General features: G+C 47.7%; 1 protein-coding gene across 8 annotated transcripts in view; it reads left to right on the forward strand.

Annotated features, from left to right (window-relative positions):
* Window positions 1-19,494, forward strand: part of PC (pyruvate carboxylase) — a 102,872-nt gene that overhangs the window by 36,437 nt on the left and 46,941 nt on the right. The window contains exon 1 of one of the 8 annotated variants that reach the window (XM_087422576.1): window positions 12,966-12,986. The exons of the other annotated variants lie outside the window; for them this stretch is intronic. The gene's annotated coding sequence lies outside the window, so the exon portion shown is untranslated. Of the gene's footprint in view, window positions 1-12,965; window positions 12,987-19,494 lie in introns of those variants that run through there. 8 annotated transcript variants of the gene reach the window in all.

A 19,494-nucleotide genomic window follows, 5' to 3' on the forward strand; every position in this document is an offset into this window, starting at 1 on the left:
GTCACGGAAGCACGTCTCCCTAGGAATTGCTCTCTGAGGCCTATTGCCCTCTTCCAGGAGCCCCCACTGAGAGGAGGGCCCCCGGCACAGCCCTCTGCGGGGTGGAGCTGAATCATCCCTGGGGCCTTTGGTCTCCATGGTCACTGGGCATGGAGTGGTTTGCAGCTGGCCCTCAGCTTCAGGGAGCCACTGTGTGGCTGAGAGAGACTTGCATTTGCTCCCCAACTGTTTATTGAGCACTTGCCGTGTTCTAGGCCCCGTGCTACATGCTGGAGACCCAGCAGGGAACAAGAAAGACCAAGGCTATCTCCTGTCATTAGGGGAGACAGACAGAAGGCCAGTCCCTGTTTAGTGAGAGCTGTGATAAGTGCTGCAGAGGAAAGCACAGTGGGTAAGGAGAGAGCCTTAACCCGGGCGGGTGGGCTCCGCTGGCTGGGGAAGTCTCCCCGCCACACCCCAGGCGGTTATCTGCCTCCACAGCACGCAGTGGCTGGGTGTGGATCTTGGCAGAACACAGAGAACTTTAGGCAGGTTTCAGGGACTCAGACTCTCCGTGAACCGGAGTGGATGGTGGGAGGAGCCGTGGGAGCCTGACTGGACTTGGTTGCGGAGCTGTCTCTCTGTCGACCTGGTGAGCCCCTGCCACTGGTGCACCCCAGGACCCTGTGTGGCACTGCTCTTAACTGGCCCCTGTGGTGTCATTGAGGTGATCCAGAAATGCTCCGAGGAGACAGGGTCTGTTTTAGGTTGAATTAAAGGCTTTCTTGCCTGGCAGCAGATTATCAGTTTGTGGATTATTTTGTTCTCTCCTCACATTTGTTGAGCGTTTTCTTTGGGCCAGGCTCAGTCCTTCCTTCAGAGAACTCCCAGCAAAGTCTTCTTGGTGTCTTTCTTCCTGGCCTCTTACCTGTTGGCCTTCCTGAGAGAGACTGGGCAGGATGAGGTGTGAAATTCAAAATAAGCCACCCTGGGACCCCGCAGGAGTGCAGGTGGAGAAGACTGAGGCGCATTCCGGTTACCCAGGTGCTGGGTGACTGGGAAACAAGAAGCACCTGGGCTGTGAGTCCCTAGATTTCTTTTTTGAAGGCAGCCCTCTTAACCCTTCAAGCCCCTGACTGTGGCTGTGCCCACAGGGCCAGTGCCACCCTAAGGCCGGGCACCTGTGGTCCCCCCTGGAACTCTGTACCTCAGGGGGCCCCACACTTTGGAGTACCTCCCTCTAAATCTTCTAAGTCCCCCTCCAGGGCTGTTCTGGCGGGGCATTCCAAACCCGGACTGGGATCCATCAGCCCCTTTGGGGTGCTCTCAACTCTCTATCCTGTGCTGGCACAACCAAATGTCCTACAGAGTTGTCCCAGGGCCCCATGTTGGGGCCCAGTTCCAGGAGGGCAGCGCCCACTGGTGGCCACAGTATTTCTTTTGTAGGATCATGTGAGATTGGGCTGCCAACATGGTGCTGCTAGCACACTAATTTTGAGTGACTCCAGTTTTTTATATAGATGAGGGGATCCCCCCAAAATAATTGCCTGGGCCCCGCACATCCTAGGGGCAGCCCTGCCCAGAGCCTGCCCATTGGGCCCTCCAGCTCTGCTCAGCAGCCCTTGGCCTGGACCAGAGAAGAGGATAAGGGCCTATTGTTTGTCCCTGGGGCCTGAAAGGCACTTTGTTTGCATTCGGCTCCGGGGCCAGCGGCTCTCCTGCTGCTGCACTTGTAACGGTCTAGTCTCCATGAGAGAGCTGTTCCCACCCTGACTTCACATTGTTTTACTTAATGTCCCGGGAGGGTAGGGCTTTGAGCCAACTTAGGGTCTTGTGTTGGTGGCTGCTGGGTGGAAGCTAGTAACTGAGGTGCTGAGAGAAGGCACCTTCCCCGGAGACCTTAGCTGTGAGAGAAGGAAAAGGGGGAAAAACCCCTTTGTTAACATTGGACTAGGGGGCTGGTTGGGAGGAATCTAGCCAGCTCTGAATTGGCAGGAAGGGAATGTGGTGGGAATGTGGAGAAGTGGTGGGAAAGCCCCCTCCCCGCCCCCGGTGAGCCGAAGCGGGGCCACTGGGCCAGGGCCAGATGGTGGTATTTGCTAGCCTCTTCTTTTCTCGCCCTCTTGCTCCCCTTCCCAGCTGCAGGTGTTCACCGCCTCGCCCCCTCTCGTGTGGAGCAGGAGAACGACCTCAAGAATTGAAGGTGCCTCTTTTTGTGTTGAGGTCAAAGAATGGAAAGGTGGTGTGGGGGCAGAGAGAAAACAAGCAGAGAGCTTGTTTGTTAGGTTTTGAAATCACAGGAAACAATCTGTTCAGCTGAAACTCTGGGCCCTTTAAGGCTGTCAATTACAGGGCTCTGAGGTCAGCGCCCGTTGCTGAGAGTACAGGAATCACATCCCCGTCTCTGCTCACCTCTGGTACCTCTTCTTATGTCACAAAGTGAAGAGGGCTGTTTGTTTTGTTTTCAAGTTGGTTTTCCCTTCTCTCAGTCCACAGAGAGTGGCCTCCTAGACCAGTGTTTCTACAAGTGGGGTCCCCAGGCCCGTACAGCTCCTCCAGACCATTTCAAGGGAGTCCCTGAGTCAGAACAATTTTCATAATAATACCAAGAGGTTACTTGCTTTTTCCACTGTGTTGAGATTTGCACCGATGCAGTTGTGCATTTTGCACAAAGCAGTGATGGGCAAAACTGTGGGCGCCTTCGCAGGAATCAGGGCAGTGGCAGCAGACTGCCCGGCGCTCACGGAGCCCTTCACCCTCACGCACTTGCAGTTCAGAAGAGCCAACTTCACTTAAGACTGGCCTTGATGAAGCGGTAAAAATGATCGCTTTTATTTATTCTCTACGCTTGTGTACACGTCTTTAATATTCTATGTGATGAGTTGGGAAGTAAACATTGCATGCCGAACTATGCTGGTTGGCCTGAAGAAAAGGGGTTGTGTGAGTTGCGAGCTGAACTAGCCGTTTTTTTCAGGGGATGCTGTTTTTACTTGAAGGATCAGCTGACAGCTGTGGTTATTCAGACTTGGGTATCTGACAGGCTTTTTCTCGAAAACGAATGTAGTGAGCCTGTTGCTTCAAAGAAAATAACTAATAGTATTTGTTGCCAATGGTAAAATTAGAGCTTTCAAGCAAAAATTAGAATTTTGGAAAACTTATATTCATTCTCATGGGGTCGACAGCTTCTCAATTCTTAAAGACTGTTCTGATGAGATTGGTGGTGATATTATACATGTCATATCTTGGCATTTTATTATAAAATGTGTCAACATCTTGAAGATCAGCATAACTCAGTGAACCAGTATTTTCCAAATGATCAGTGTGTGAGGTTATAAAATCACGTTGAGTAAAAGGTCCGTGGGCAATTCAGCAAAGGACGCGTGGGTTTTAACATAACGGAGCACATTCAAGTTCAAAGGTTTCAGAGTCCACGTTAAGATTAACTACTATTTGTTAAGTTTTAGTGTAGTATCAAACAGGAGTATCCACAATTGTCTGAAAAGGCTATTAAAATATTCTTCCCTTTTGCAACTACATGTCTGGGCGAGTCCAGATTTTCTTCATAAACATTACTTATTACAACAGATTGAACACGGAGGCGTAGATGTGAGAATCCAGTGTCTTCTTTTTTTTTTTTTTTTAAAGATTTTATTTATTTATTTTTTCCCCCCAAAGCCCCAGTAGACAGCTGTATGTCACAGCTGCACATCCTTCCAGCCGCTGCATGTGGGACGCGGCCCCAGCATGGCCGGAGAAGCAGTGCGCGCCCGGGATCCGAACCCGGGCCGCCAGCAGCGGAGCGCGTGCACTCAACCGCAAAGCCACGGGGCCGGCCCCAGTGTCTTCTATTAAGCTGGACATTAAAGAGATTTGCAAAAATGTAAAATAATACCACTCTTCTCAGTAAGTTTTTGTTAAATATGGTGGTTTTATTAAAAATATTTATGTTAACTTGTGTTTATTATTGTTACTTTTAAATGAATTAATAAATATAAATGAGGGTACTACATCTTGGTATAACTCAGCACTGAATTTGCTTTGCCTACAGAAAGGTTTCCTCCTCTTACTAGAAGACCCTTTGAGGTCAAGGAGCATATAGACTTCCGGTTGATGGTTAAAAAGCAAACACAAAAAATTTATTTGTACAAGGATTTTAACTTTTCAGGAAGCTTTAACATGCATTACTTTTTAAAATTTATTTATTTATTTATTTAATTTTTTTGTGAGGAAGATTAGCCCTGAGCTAACATCTGTGCCCATCTTCCTCTACTTTAAATGGGACGCCGCCACAGCATGGCTTGACAAGTGGTGCATTGGTCTGCGCCTGGGATCCACACTGGGGAACCCTGGGCCGTTGAAGCAGAATGTGCAAACTTAACCGCTAGGCCACGGGGCAGGCCCCTTAAAATTTATTTTTATAACAGCTTTATTGAAATATAATTCACATATAGTCATACCCCACATAACGATGTTTCCGTCAATGATGGACCGCGTATATGATGGTCGTCCCATCAGATTAGTACCATGTAGCCTAGGTGTGTAGTAGGCTCTACCATCTAGGTTTGTGTAAGTACACTCTGATGTTCACACAACAGTGAAATTGCCTAATGACGCATTTCTTAGAATGTACCCCCAGCGTTAAGTGACGCATGACGTACTATAGAATTTAGCCTTTTAAAGTGTATAATTCAGTGGTTTTGTATATTCACAATGTTGTGCAACTATCACCACTATCTAATTCCAGAGCATTCACATCACCCGGAAGGAAACCCTGTGCCCATTAGCAGTCACTCTCTATTACCCTTCCCCCCCACCCCCTGGCAACCACTAATCTACTTTCTGTTTCTATGGGTTTGCCTAATCTAGACATTTCGTATAAATGGAATTATATAATATGTGGCCTTTTGTGTCCAGCTTTTTTCAATTAGGATGCTTGCAAGGTTCATCCGCTTCATAGCAAATAATAGTACTTCATTTCTGATGGCTGAAAAAGAAACCGTTGTATGGATATACCATATTTTGTTTATCTACTCATCAACTGGACATTTGGGATGTTTCTACTTTTTGGTTATTATGAGCGATGCTGCTATGATCATTTACATACATGTGTTTGTGTGGACATGTGTTTTCATTTCTCTTGTGTATATATCTAGGAGCTCAGTTATATGGTAACTCTGTGTTTAATCATTTGAGGAACTCCAAACAGTTTTCCAAAGTGGCTGCACCATTTTATATTCTCACCAGCAGTGTATGAGGGTTCCAGTTTCTCCATATCCTCACCAATACTTGTTGTTGTCTGTCATTTTGCTTATAGCCACCCTAGTGAGTGGGAAGTGGTATCTTATTGTGGTTTTGATTTGCATTTCCCTAATGACTAATGATGTTGAATGTCTTTTCATGTGCTTATTGGCCATTTGTATGTCTTCTGGGAGAAATATCTATTCAGATCTTTTGCCCGTTTTTAATTGGGTTGTTTGTGTCTTTGTGGTTGAATTGTAAGAGTTCTTTATATATTCTGCATATTAGACCTTTGTCAGATTATATGATTTGTAAAAATTTTTTCCCATTCTAGGGGTTGTCCTTTAAACTTTCTTGCTGGTGTCCTTGGAAGCACAAAAACTTTTTATTTTGATGCAGCCAATTTATCTATATTTTCTTTGGTTCCTTGTGCTTTTGCTGTCATAGCTAAGAAACCATTGCCTAATCCAACGCCACAAAGATTTATATTTTATTCTAGGAGTTTTATAGTTTTAGCCCTTACATTTAAGTCGTGGATCCATTTCGTGTGAAGGTCTGTAGGTGAGGGGAGGTCGGGGTCCAGCTTCATTCTTCTGCCTGTGATATCCAATACCCAGGTGTTCCAGCACCATTTGTTGAATCGTCTTGGTACCCTGTTGAAGATCTGTTAACTGTAAATGTGAGGGTTTTCTGGGCTTTCGATTGTATTCCATTGATCTATATGTCTGTCCACATCCCAGTATAACACCGTCTTGATTACCGTAGCTTTGTAGTAAGTTTTGAAATTGCCATGTGTGAGTCTTCCAACTGTGTTCTTTTTCAAGATTCTTTTGGCTGTTCTGGTTCCTTTGCATTCCCATGTGAATTTTAGGATCATCTTGTCAAGTTCTGCAAATAAAGTAAGCTGTGATTTTTGATAGGAATTGCATTGAATCTGTAGATCAGTTTGGGGACTATTGCTGTCTTTTTTTTTTTTTTTTTTTTTTTTAAAGATTTTATTTATTTATTTTTCCCCCAAAGCCCCAGTACATAGTTGTCTGTCATAGCTGCACATCCTTCTAGTTGCTGTATGTGGGACGCGGCCTCAGCATGGCTGGAGGAGTGGTGCCTCGGTGCGCACCCGGGATCCGAACCCGGGCCGCCGGCAGCGGAGCGCACGCACTTAACCGCTAAGCCACGGGGCCGGCCCCAGTATTGCTGTCTTAACAGTATTACGTCTCTAATGCGTGACCATGAGATGTTTTTGTTTAGGTCTTTAAATTGTTTCAATGCTCTTTTTTAGTTTTCACTGTATTAGTCTTGCACTTCTTTTGTTAAATTTGTTCCTCAGTGTTTTATTCTCTTTTGTTTCATTCTTCTCTTACTGTACATTGATTTAACTTTATGTGGATTAACCTCCTCCCCACTCTTTGCTTCTCAACTAGACTGAGTCTCCACAAGGTCTGGTACTTTGGTAGCACAGTGCACTGCAGTAAAGATTTTATGATTTATTTTTTTGTCCACACTGCACTTTTGAAGAAGGCTTGGTCATTATTATCCCTGGCCTAATGGTTGAAGAAACCCAAGCCCAGAACGTGAGGTAACTTGCCTCTCGGCACAGCCTTGGTTAATGGTAGCAGAGGTAGGACCAGGACGTTTCTGATTCACAGCCCACTGCTCCTTCCAGTCATCCTGCATGGGACTGACACTGTATTCTTGGTCCCCTGGGCTTGTGTCTGTGTCGCTGCCTCTCTTATATTGAGCCCCAGGGCATGATGGGAAGAAAGACAGATTAAGGCTGATATCACAAGGGCTGACCTCTGGGGTCACTTTTCTGGGCATCTCTAATGTGCCAGACTCTTCTAGGTATTTCAAAAGTACATGACCTCATTAAGTTCCCAGAGCAACTCTGCAAGATGACTCAGATCATTCTGTATTTTATAGATCATGAAGCGAAGGTTCAAAGGGTCATGTAAACACCCAAGTCAAAGAGCAAATTACGTGTTGGAGCTGCAGTTCAACACAGTTCCCAAAGCTCAACTCTGGTGATGAAAGAGGGGAGTTGTGGTGCTGGAAGGTGTGAGTTGTGGGGAGGAGGAAGGGAATGGGGGCTTTCTTGGAAATTGAGAGGCTCAGCAACACTAGAGTTGGGTTGGATCATTCCAGAAGCATTTGCTCTTTGGCCTGGAGCTGGTATCTCAAAGTGGTTGGCTTGTTGCATCTTTCTAGGGGTGGCAAAGAGATAGTAGAGGCCTGGAAACAGCCCATGTGATCCCATATCCTGAGGCTTTATCCTGTGGCGATTAACTGTGGTGGTGGAAGCTAATTTGCCACATGTCGGTCTTGCCTCCATCATCCACATGGTGAATTCTTAAAGTGTAGGGACCATCACCCTCTATCTTTGTTTCTCTGTAGCACCTAGCATTGCTTCTGTTAAGTGGTGGGCATTCCTTATAAGGTTTTTGTAAAAATAAAAGGCATTCTACCTGCTTGCTTTGCTCCGTAGAAGTCATAGGACCTCACTGCCTCTGTGGCTGGATTTGGGGTGATGGAAAATGGAGGACCAAGGCCATTAGAGGGGTCCAGCTGCCCTGGTGGTGCAAGACAGGAGACATGGGACAGATGCTCAGTCTGCCTCTTGTCAGCTGTGTCCCCACCCGCAGAGGTGAGCGCAGACCGATGTAGTTCCCGCTTGGAATCGCTGATGGGAAGTCTGGACTGTCACATGCAGGGTCAACAGTGTTGTTTCCACATCCGAGCAACCCATGAACCAGAATAGCAGTGAATAACTTTGCCATCAGTTTAACTGAGCCAGACACTTAATCCCTCCCTCACTTCTGTTTTCCTAAGATAAAGAAAACAACTATAAAGCAGTAGTAGTTGGTGGCCTTGGCAGTATTTTACAGCTGCGGGGAAAGTTAATTGCTGCTTTTTTTTGATGCTGGATGTTCTGTTTAGATTGAAAACAGTGGCACCGATGATTATGTTTCTCTATGATGCAGTGACAGGTGGGGAGCTTGCCTTTCTCCTCAGCCTTGTTCTGGTGCCTTGTCCTAGCCATGCCAAGCTGTGCGTAGCTTATGAACACGCAAAGCTGGGTGGCGTCCCCGTCACAAGGCTCCCTCTTCCTAGAATGCTTCCCCTTCCTCCTTCTCTGCCAGTCCACCTGTCGGTCTCCTCCTCATCTTTCAGTCTCATCTCTGTGATGCTTTTCCTGGTACCTGATTCCCCCTTCTCCCACCGCCAGCTTAGAGCTGACAATTACCTCTTAGGCCCTCACCCTACCTGCTTATTTCTATATGATAGTACCCACCACACTTCATTTCACTTCTTTGTATTGAGATATAATTGTCATATAACATTATATTAGTTTCAGGTGTACAACATAATGATTTGATATTTGTATATTTTGTGAAATGATCACCGCAATTAGTCTAGTTAACGTCAATCACCACACAGTTACAAATTTTTTTTCTTGTGATGAGAACTTTTAAGATCCACTCGAGTAACTTTCAAATATACAGTACAGTATTATTATTATCTTTTTGGGGGGAGAATGTTCCTATTTTATTTTATTTTATTTTTTTATTGAGGTAGCATTGGTTTATAACATTACGTAAATTTCAGGTGTACATCATTATATTTTGATTTCTGTGTAGACTACATCATGTTCACCACCCAAAGACTAATTACCACCCATCACCATACGTATGTGCCTAATCACCCCTTTCACCCTCTTCCCTCCACCCTTCCCCTCTGGTAACCACCAATCTAATCTTTGTGTCTCTGTGTTTGTTTTTTTGTTTTGTTTTGTTTTGTTTTTGTGAGGAAGACCAGCCCTGAGCTAACATCCATGCTAATCCTCCTCTTTTTGCTGAGAAAGACCAGCTCTGAGCTAACATCTATTGCCAATCCTCCTCCTTTTTTTTCCCCCTTTTCTCCCCAAAGCCCCAGTAGAGAGTTGTATGTCATAGTTGCACATCCTTCTAGTTGCTGTATGTGGGACACCGCCTCAGCATGGCTGGACAAGCGGTGCGCCGGTGTGCACCTGGGATCCGAACCCGGGCCGCCAGTAGCGGAGCGTGCACACTCAACCGCTAAGCCACGGGGCCGGCCCCTGTATCTATGTGTTTGTTGTTGTTGTTTTTATCTTCTATTTATGAGTGAGATTATACGATATTTGACTTTCTCCCTCTGACTTATTTCGCTTAGCATAATTCCCTCAAGTTCCATCCATGTTGTTGCAAATGGCAAGATTTCATCTTTTTTATGGCTGAATAGTATTCCATTGTGTGTATATACCACATCTTCTTTATCTATTCATCCCTTGATAGGCACTTAGGTTGTTTCCAAGTCTTGGCTATTGTGAATAATACTGCAGTGAACATAGGGGTGCACATATCTTTACGCATTTGTGTTTTCATGTTCTTTGGATAAATGCCCAGTAGTGGAATAGCTGGATCGTGTGGTAGTTCTATTCTTAATTTTTTGAGGAATCTCCATGTACAGTACAGTATTATTAACTATAATCACCATGCTGTACAATTCGTTTCCCTTGTTTGTTTACATATCTAGTGCCTTTCCTGACCGTGAATGCTTTGAGGGCAGGGACCATGCCTCAGTCGTTCTGTGTCCCTAGTGCTCGTAGAGGCCGAGGCAGGCTGAAATGGGCTAAACGGAACATGTGGCATTGCTTCTGCTGCTGGTGATATTTTTGGTTCAGGCCAGTAACAATCTGAAATGCTCACTACAGGTAGAGCTGAGTAAGATGTGGGCCAACTCTCAACCAACCTCTAAGCTGGAGGAGGAGTAGAAACACCTGTTCTGAAGGTTACTTCTGCCTGATCTCCATGTGCCAGAGACGCAGCATGAGCAGAGGTGGCTGGGGCCCAGGAGAAGTGCCCGTGAGGAGTGACATCAGTTTCATTGGGAGTTGCCCTGTCCCCTCCGGCCCTAGGGAGGCCCAAGCAGAGACCTGTGTCCTCTCAAATCCTCTCTCCTCTCAGAACTCAGGACTCTGTACTTCCTGGGAGTACTCCCACTCGAAGCTAGGTGACTTGCTTCCTTGATCTCGTCCCAGATACCAGATGCCATGGGGAGGAAGGTACCAGATTTCACAGTGCCTCTTTGCTGCTGTGGCGTGTCCAGGAGGAGATTACGGGGAAATGAGTGTGTGTGCCCACCCATCTAACTGGGCCGATTTGACCACCAGTCTCTCCGCTTACCCTCGTCCTTCTTTCATTGAGTTCTTCAATGTTGGGAGATTAACAGAAGCTGGAGAAACAGTAGAATGTTAGGATATATTTCTCCTTCCTGTCTGCCCACTTCTCTCATGAGGAAGGTTCTACTTTTATGAGAAAAATTGAGAACAAGTGGAAACAGAAACTGGCTATTCATAATAATCAGATCCATTAAGCCTCACAAACTACCCTGCAAGGTATGTGTTGTTAATCCCCATTTTACAAATGGCAAAATTGAGACTTGGAGGTTAAATGACTTGCCCCATGTCACACACACATAGCAGAGCTACAATCCAAGCCCAGGTCTGTCTCACTCCCAGGCTCTGTTCTCTCACGCCCAGCTCATCCTCCATGAGAACCGAGCATCACCACCTTTGTAACCCCAGTGTTGCTAGCTTATCTGGAGCATCTGGTGAAGAGGTTCCCATCCTTCCTGATTTTTGCCAATTCCTACCCAGGTGTACCCACCCGGAGCTTGTACCTTTTCCCAAGTAGGTTTGGACTGTCCAGTCCTTCTGAGACCTGGACTGGGGTAATCTGTTTTCTGTGCTCGTGTCGTGAGAATTTCAACTCACCTCCATCAGTGGGGATAAATGCCTCTATCCTGTCTTCTTCCCAGTGGTGTAGGGAGATTGAGATAAGCTATGTGAAAGTGCTTGAAAAAACGGACTAAGATCTCATGCTGTAGAAATGTCCTTCAGACTATTCTTTTTTTTTTCTTTTTTTATAGCTTCATTGAGGTATAATTGACATACAATAAACTGCACGTATCGTAGGCTACAATTTGATGAGTTTTGACATCTGTATATACCCATGAAACCATCACCACAATCAAGATAAGAACATAGCCATCATCCCCAAAAGTTTCCTGGTGCCTCTTCGTAATCCAGCCCTCCCTGCGCCCCCGACCCCAGCCCCAGGCCACCACCATTCTGCTTCCTGTCACTATAGACGGCTTGCATTTTTAGGGATTTTCTGTACTGTAATGGACTTCTTTTGTCCCTCAGGCCATTCTTGCTCCTGGCTGACTCTGAGGCCTGTGTGCTGGCCCAATGCTGACTGTTCCCTTCAGCTTACCCACCCAGCAGTTCACCAGCCAGATGGTGGTCTCAAGGCAGACGTGGGAGTCAGTGGCTCCTCTCTGCCCCTAGCTGGAAAGAGCCCCGGCTGCCTGTCCCGATGCCAGGAGAGGACAAGCCTTGCCACAACTCGGGAGGTGTAGCACCGTAAGCAGGGAGTTTGTGCTGGTTTTTCACCTCAGCGTTCCAACCGACCCTCTACTCTTACTGTTCTTGGGCGGAGCCTCTAGTTGGAGTGGCGTTCTGGCCTCACCTTCGGGGACCTCCGGCTGCCTGCCTTTGTCAGGGTTTATTAGTGGTTAGCACCCTTCCTTGGTGGACTGCTTATTGTCAGCTCTGAAGAAAGATGGAGAAGAGGTGGAAACAGAAGTGTGTACCTGTGCCGGTCCGGATCCTGGATCCTAGAGGAGTGAGCAAGTTCCCTCCCACACTGAGTTTTCATTTAACTCGTGGGTGTCCCGGCGACCCCCGGGCGTTTGGACCTCCGTCTGACTTAGGACTCTGCCCAGATCAGGTGTGCCCGCATTTCCTTAGCAGGCTCAGGCCACTGACTTCTCTGGGTGCTGTCTGCCCTGTCAGGCAGTGAGCCCTCTGAACCAGGGAAGGCCCTCCCTGACTAATTAACCTCGGGTTCAGGAAGCTAAGCAGAGAGAGAACACTGAGTTATTGACGGTGCTTTCTCTAAGAACTCGTGTCAGAGCTCAGCCTGGTTTGGCAATAGTGGGGTGCTGCCCAGTGGGTGGGCTCTCTCTTCCTCTTATTGACTGGAGTGGTCTTTGGGATGACAGTACATTAAATGAATTGATCTGTGTGGGTTTCATAGTACGCTCAAGCGTTTAAAAACCCTGCTAATGAAGTCACGCCAGGCCAGTGGCTCACAAGAGCCACTGGGTAACATGTGCCCTTGTGAGGAAAGCAGTCTCCTGGTCCCCTGGGGAGAAAGGACCATAATGACACCAGTTCCCAGGGGACACTTGAGGCATAGCAAGGTCTCAGCAGGAGGAGGGAGACGTTAGACTCCTCATTTTTTTCTTCTCCCATCAGATCCTCTGCTCCTTTTCTTAGGCTAGAAGCTCTCTCTCCTGGCTGCCTCTCCCATCCCTGGCCCTGGCTCTCTTTCCTTTGTAAAACCCAAACACCACGGCCCTTTAAGGCCCTTTAATCCTTCCGCCACAACCAGTAGGCAGTGGCATTTGACCGCCCCCTCCCAGCTCACCCCTGACCTGGTTTTGTTTTTTTTTCCTTCCCTCGAACAGTCTGTTCAAGGTCTACCCCTGAGCTGGAGATTGGCTCACAAGCAGCCTCTCTGTCCTCTGAGCTGTATGGGAGGGGGCAGTTCTGGGAAGTCACTGACAGAAGCTTAATCTAGAACATCAATTATAAACAGGCAGCGGGCAGAGGGCTCAGATTTGGGCGTTCCAGTGCCAGGAACAGCGTGGCCTCCCTGGGGCTCTGCAGACCAGCTGTCACAGTAAGAGGACCACCTTTCAGAGGCCTCTAGGCACACTGTCCTGGGTGGCGGTGTGTACGCACTGTGGCCACTGTTTCTCTTCTGTCTAGAATTTGGCAGCCTTCTAGTACTTGGGAAAGGAGAGGACAGAGGGCCTCTGAAAAAGGTCCTTAGAGAACAGGAATCCAGGGGAGAGGTGGGCTAGATCATTGCTCATGGACCTTGGGGACGGTTCTGGTCAGGGATAGGCAAAACCGAGGAGCCCCAGGTAGGCAAACGCTATTTGAGAATGAAAATGGGTTCTGCCTGAGACCTTGGAGACAGGGGAAGATGGACTGGGGTCCCAGAGCTCTGGGCCAGAATGCCTTTGTGTGGTGGTGATGGTTGGGGGAAAGGTCATATGGTTCTCTTGACTGGGGTCCCTTGTGGAAATGGTGAAGCTGCCAGTGGTGGGGAGAAGGGTCTGCTCTGAGTATAGAGCAGGCCAGTGGCCCACATGTGCTGTGCTCCAGCCCCTCAGCCAGCTTGGGCCTTGCTGAAATGCTCTGGAGCTGCCGAACAGGAGGGCCTGGCTTTCCTCTAGGAATCTGGGAAATGGAAGGGTCAAGATGAGCTCTCCTCAAGACGTGAGTTTGTGATTATATCCTAGGCAGCAATGAAGGCGAAGTGTGTATCTCCCTGCCTTTTGGGAGACCAGATTTCTGGCATTGGCAGGACTCACTGCTCAGATCTAAAGGGAGAGAACTCCCATTTGTTTAGAAGAAAACCTTTCCCTCATTTCAGGGGGAGGAGAAATTGATAAGAGACCCAAATGGCTTCTGGTCTTATCTTCAACTGCAAACAGGTTAGACTCTCTTCCAAGTCATGGGATAAGAATTCAAGGATAAGGGAGAAACTGGCCCTGTGTGTGTGTGTGCGTGCGTGCACATATGTGGTTCGAGGAACAGATGAGAGGGAGGGACGGGGCTGATGTGGACAGAAGGACGTACATTTCCCTCTGCTTTGTCCCAAAATTTCTGAGATTGGAAATTGATAAGGGATGTGCCTTTTCTCCCTGGTGTTCTGGACCAGGGCTGTAGGGATGTGGGTCCTATGACTTTATTCTGTCAGGTGACTTGAAGGGAGACCTGTCATCAGGAGAAGGTCTGAGGCAAGGAGACAATCAGTACTTACTAATCTGGATGGGTCTAGAACGATCTTGTTTGTGCACTTGGTCTCCTTCTGACTGGAATGAAATATGAGTTGCGTGAGGGCAGGGACCTCTTCTCTCTTGTTCAGCTCTGTCTCCAGTGCCTAACAGTACCTGGCACGTTGCAGAGGCTTCATCAATATTGAATAAATGCATGAACAAATGCTTTTTCTTTGCTTATCATTTCACTGAACCTCTCCAACCTCATCTTCTGTTGGTTCCATACCAGACTTCTCCCCTGGTCAGCATCTACTTGGTGCTGCCCAGCCCTGACCTTCAGCTAGTCAGGCGAGAGCACGCTTGCAGGGAGAGGATGCTCGGCCCTGCCGTTCCCTCTCACCACCCGTCCACTCGCTGGGCTGCTGCTGACACCCGTGTGCCAGGTGCAGCGACCCGCTGGGGTGGATCCTTCTTCTGAGCCCAGGTCAAGTCCCCCCTCCATGGCACTGAGCTCTCCTCATCTGCCTTCCCCTTCCCCATCTCCCTTTTCTCTCAAAGCATTTCCTTTGCTTAGAGTAGGTGTTTAATATTTCTTATATCTCCAGGGTGCTAGTCTCAACTCCTTACCAGGTAGAAAGGTTCTGGAAGGCAGAGGCCGTGTTCTATGTTATCCCCTGTCCCTCGACTGTGTGTTACGGGCAGTGGGTGCTCAGTAAACACTTGGTGGCTCTGATTGTATGAAATCTCATCATGGTCCTTCAAGTATGTATTGTGGTTTACGGTTCAGGAAACTGGAGGGACAGTCTCAAGTGTCACATTCAACAGGTCACTTCATCATCAGCCCTCTGCTGGGGGGATAAGCGTATTTCATAGATGGACTAACAGGTTTGGAACTGTTTTTTACTAGTAACATTTCTGACACCAAATACGTGGGTTTTTCCTCACACCAACCAGTTCTCCAATTCTCTGCGGATACCAATGGGGTGTCCTCCAATTCAATTCAGTTCTGACACTGACTACCCAGAGTTAGCACAGACCCCACAGGCAAAGGGCTTGGTCCCAGAAGACGGCCCCCACTTCAGATGCCAACTGCTTGTCCAACTGACGAAGCAGCTATAAATGGAGATTCCCACAATCCCCTCCTCAGGTTTGGTAATTTGCTAGAACTGCTCAGGGAACTCGGAAAAGTAGTTGACTTACTATTACCAGTTTATTAGAAAGGATACAGATGAACAGCCAGATGAAGAGGTACACAGGGTGAGGTTTGGAAGGGTCCTGAGTGTAGGAGTTTCTGTCCCTATGGAGTTGGGCATATGGATGCATTCACCAACCTGGAAGCTCTCTGAACCCCATTGTTTAGAGTTTTTATGGGGGTTCCACTATGTAGGTGTGATTGATTAAAGCATTGGCCATTGGTGATAACTCAATCTCCAGCCACCCCCCCCCAAGTTGAGGGGGAACTGACAGTTCCAACCCTTTAATCACATGGTTGGTTCCTGTGGCAACCAGCCTCTGTCCTGAAGCTATCTAGGGGCCCAACAGGAGTCACTTCATTAGTACAAACTCAAGTGTGGTTGAAAGGGGCTCATTATGCATAAGAAAAGTTGCTTCTGTCTCCCCTGTAGTCAGGAAATTACAAGGGTTTTAGGAGCTCTGTGCCAGGAACCAGGGACAGAAATCAAATTGTATATTTTCTGTATGTCACAATATCACACGGGTCCAGAGAGGTAGAGTAATCTCCAAGGTCATATGACCGGATGGTGGCAAAGCCAGAATTTGAAGCCAAGTTTTCTGACTCTAGGGCCTTGCGCTTTCCGTGGAATCACAGCAGCACAGGGTCTGCAGTGGCATATAGGGGCATATGGCTCCCATCTCCGCTTCATCAAGGCTTTTCCTGTCCTTCATGGAGGGAGATTTCTGCCTGACTTCACTTGACCGTCACCCCACCATCCCCGCCCCGCTAGAACCCTGGCTGTTTTTCCCTGTATCCTTCCAAAGCTCCACCTCCGGGGATGTTGACACAGTGAGTTGACTGCTCACGGAGCCAGGAGAATGGGCTGCGTGGGAGAAGACTGAGGTGTCGGGGAGTGACAAGGAGTTCAGGAAGTGGTGCTGGGGTATGGGGGCAGCAGATGGGACTGGAAAGCCCCATTTTCCTTATCTATAAAATGAAGATAATCTTGCCCTTCCTACTAGTCAAGGTTGCTGTTAGTAACAGAAGAGAGTGTCTGTTCAAGTACCTCATAAACTGCAGAGAGCCATAGAATATTGTTGTTAAATACAATTATAGTACGTAAATTATAGCTCAATAAAACTGTCGAATGGAGTAACACCTTCCTCACAAGTGTTGGTGGGATGACCTGGGTGAGGCCTCATCTAGGGCCTGGCACTTAACAGACACTTGGAGCTGTTATTAATTATTTTTTTATAATTATTGTAAAACATGCTATTCCCTCAGATGGGGGGCAGGTGGCACTGAGAAGGCATCCTGGAGTGGGTACCCCTTGGATTGGGAAGATGGGAAAGGCAGTCTGTGGCCTGGGGCTCTCATAGTTCACTTTCATAATTCACTTATTACCTCAGTAGTAAACCCTGCTTTCCCATAAGGTCTAAAGTTCTCAGCGGGGAAGCTCCTTCCTCCTCAGGGACTATTCCGCAATCTAAGTTCTAACCATTAAGGAGAAACTATTATATTCGAATGAACAGGCCCCCTGCTAATGATGAGCAGAAAAGGGAGTCTTGGCAAGTCAGAACTTGCTCAGTAGGTGAAGGGCCTCCACCCTGCTCCTCTTCCCTCCCAGGCATGCACGTCAGGGTAAAGGCCAGTGTGAGTCTGTGAGCCTCTGGTCATTTCTGTAGGACTCCAGAACAACCCAGGGGAGGTTCCTGCTCCACTCAGCTGGGTGCTTAGTGGGTCTCCCACCGGGATTGCAGCATGCCTGTGATGAGAGAGGGCTAGGGGACGATGGGGGGGAGGACAAGATGTAGGTGTGACTCTGATCCAGCTGGAAGGGAGGAGGCCCTTCACACAGCGTTGGGAGGCCTGGGAGTGGCCTGGGGCAAGCATGGTGGAGGAGAGTTGGAGCTTGGCAGGCAGGGAGGAGAGAGGGTGTTAACTCGTAGCCTAGACAGGATAATAGATCTGAAATCTACCCACAGGCAACTTCTGGGAAGCAGGCAGTGTCTAAGGCCCAGCTCAAGACCATGGGCAGACCAGGGTCTGAGTGCTGTTCAGCTTTGAGACCTTGGCCAAGCTCTTTATCCCGAGTTTCTGTTTCCTTACTTACAAAGCTGGGGCCATAATACCCGCCATATAAGGATTTTGCTGATTAAATGAGGTAATATGAAGCCCTTAATGCAATGGCTGGTCCTCAGTAGCAAGCCCATGCAAATGGCAGCAGTGGTTCGGACACTTTGCCATGTGGCTGTGGTCATTAGGATAAAACTGGCAGTAGTGGATGCCTAGGACTCTGTCTCTGGAAAGCCTCTGCCCCAGCTTTTGTGCTGAAGTTCCAAAGCAGAGGGTGAAAGGTCAGGTCAGGGGGCTACAAAGGTACATTTCCTGGGTCAAGAATAGGGAGAGACAGCAGCAGCAGCCATAGTCATGGTCACATCCTGTCTGGGTTGCTGTTTACATTCTTCCTTCCAGGAACCGAAGCTCTGTGCCATTGAATTCCCTCGCCATCTCCTTGGCTCATGGACTGGGCACTTTGAGATTGGTTTACCCAGAGAACCAAGTTTTCACACTGAGCGAGGTTCCACCGTGCCTTCCTCCGTGGGGGTGTTTGGGATGTGGGTGTCTAGCAGAATAGCAGTAGAGGCTGGCCAGGAACGTTGACGGTCACACCTTGATCCCGAGAAACTGAATTAATCAGCCAAGGCAAGCCAGGCACCCAGCGGGCAAGTTGAGGCCCCCAGGAACGAGCACTAGTGGGAAGCCGTTACTACCACTAGGCTTGAAGACATCGGGAAAGGAAATAGTGTTTCTTCCAGCCTCCTGGGAGGGTTGACAGCCTGGAGGCCAGGCCGCCCAGCGGGTACTGTCATAGTGGCAGGACACAACTCCAGCCAGGACTGTGGCACCAAAGCCAGTAGAGAGAGGGGAAGGTACACCCCAGGTTCTCTCCCCTCCTACTCTTCTCTCTCCTGCCTGTGCCTCCCGTTGGCTGGACCCTCAGGAAGCCAGCAAGCAAGGGGGCCCAGGTGCCTCCACCCACCCTCCCCTGAGCTGAGAAGGGGATGCGGGCAGGTGAGCAGAGAGTAACCAGCCAGGAGGCCTCCCCTGAAGGCTAAATCCTAGTGGAAACATTGCCTCAACAGGTGTGACCGGCAGGGGAGTGCGAACCCTGTCCTCCTCAGGGTCAGAGAAGCTGCTGCTTTGGGACAGGGCTGCCTCCAAATCAAAATTAGTTACCAGTTTCAAATTTGGTCATTGAGGTCTATTAGGAAAGATGATGAATGAAAGGCATAGAGACTGGAAAGGAAGAAGTTAAAAGTATCTTTATTTGCACCTGCCGTGGTCTTGTATAGGAAAAGCTAAGGAATGCACTAAAAATCTATTAAAACTAATAAACGAGTTCAGCAAGGTTGCAGGACACAAGATCAATATACAGAAGTCAATTGTATTTCTATATGGCAGCAGTAAACAAACTGAAAATGAAGAAGACACTTCCATTTACGATAGCATCAAAAAGAATAAAATACTTAGGAATAAATTTAACAACAGAAGTGTAAAACTTATGAGTGTAAAACAAAGTAAAGGAAACCTAAATAAATGGACTCCGTGTTTATGGATCAGAAGACTTATTATTAAAATGGCAGTACTCCCCAAATTGGTCTATGGATTCAATACAATGTCTGTCACAGTTCCAGCTGCCTTTATTAGCAGAAATTAACAAGAGGATCCTAAAATTGACATGGAAATGCAAGGCAACCTGACAGCCAAAAGAATCTTGAAAGAAAACACAGTTGGAGGACTCACACTTCCCGATTTCAAAACTTACTACAAAGCTACGGTAATCAAGACAGCATGGCACTGGCATGAGGACAGACATACAGATCAATGGAATAGAATTGAGAGCCCAGAAATAAACCCTCACGTTTACAGTCAATTGATTTTTGACAAGGGTGCCTAGAAAATTTAACGGGGAAAGAATAGTCTTTTCAACAAATGGTGCTGAAACAACTGGATATCCACATGCAGAAGAATGGAGTTGGACTCTGACCTCATTCCACATATAAAAATCGAAATGGATCAAAGGACTAAATGTAAGAGCTAAATCTATAAAACTTTCAGACGAAAACATAGTCACTGGGGCTGGCCTGGTGGCGCAGCAGTTAAGTGCACGTGCTCTGCTGCAGCGGCCCAGGGTTTGCAGGTTCGGATCCTGGGGGCGCACC

This window comes from Ceratotherium simum, chromosome 34 (genome assembly GCF_057802395.1).
Source record: "Ceratotherium simum simum isolate JZ-2026a chromosome 34, ASM5780239v1, whole genome shotgun sequence".
NCBI classification, from domain to species: Eukaryota; Metazoa; Chordata; class Mammalia; order Perissodactyla; family Rhinocerotidae; genus Ceratotherium; species Ceratotherium simum.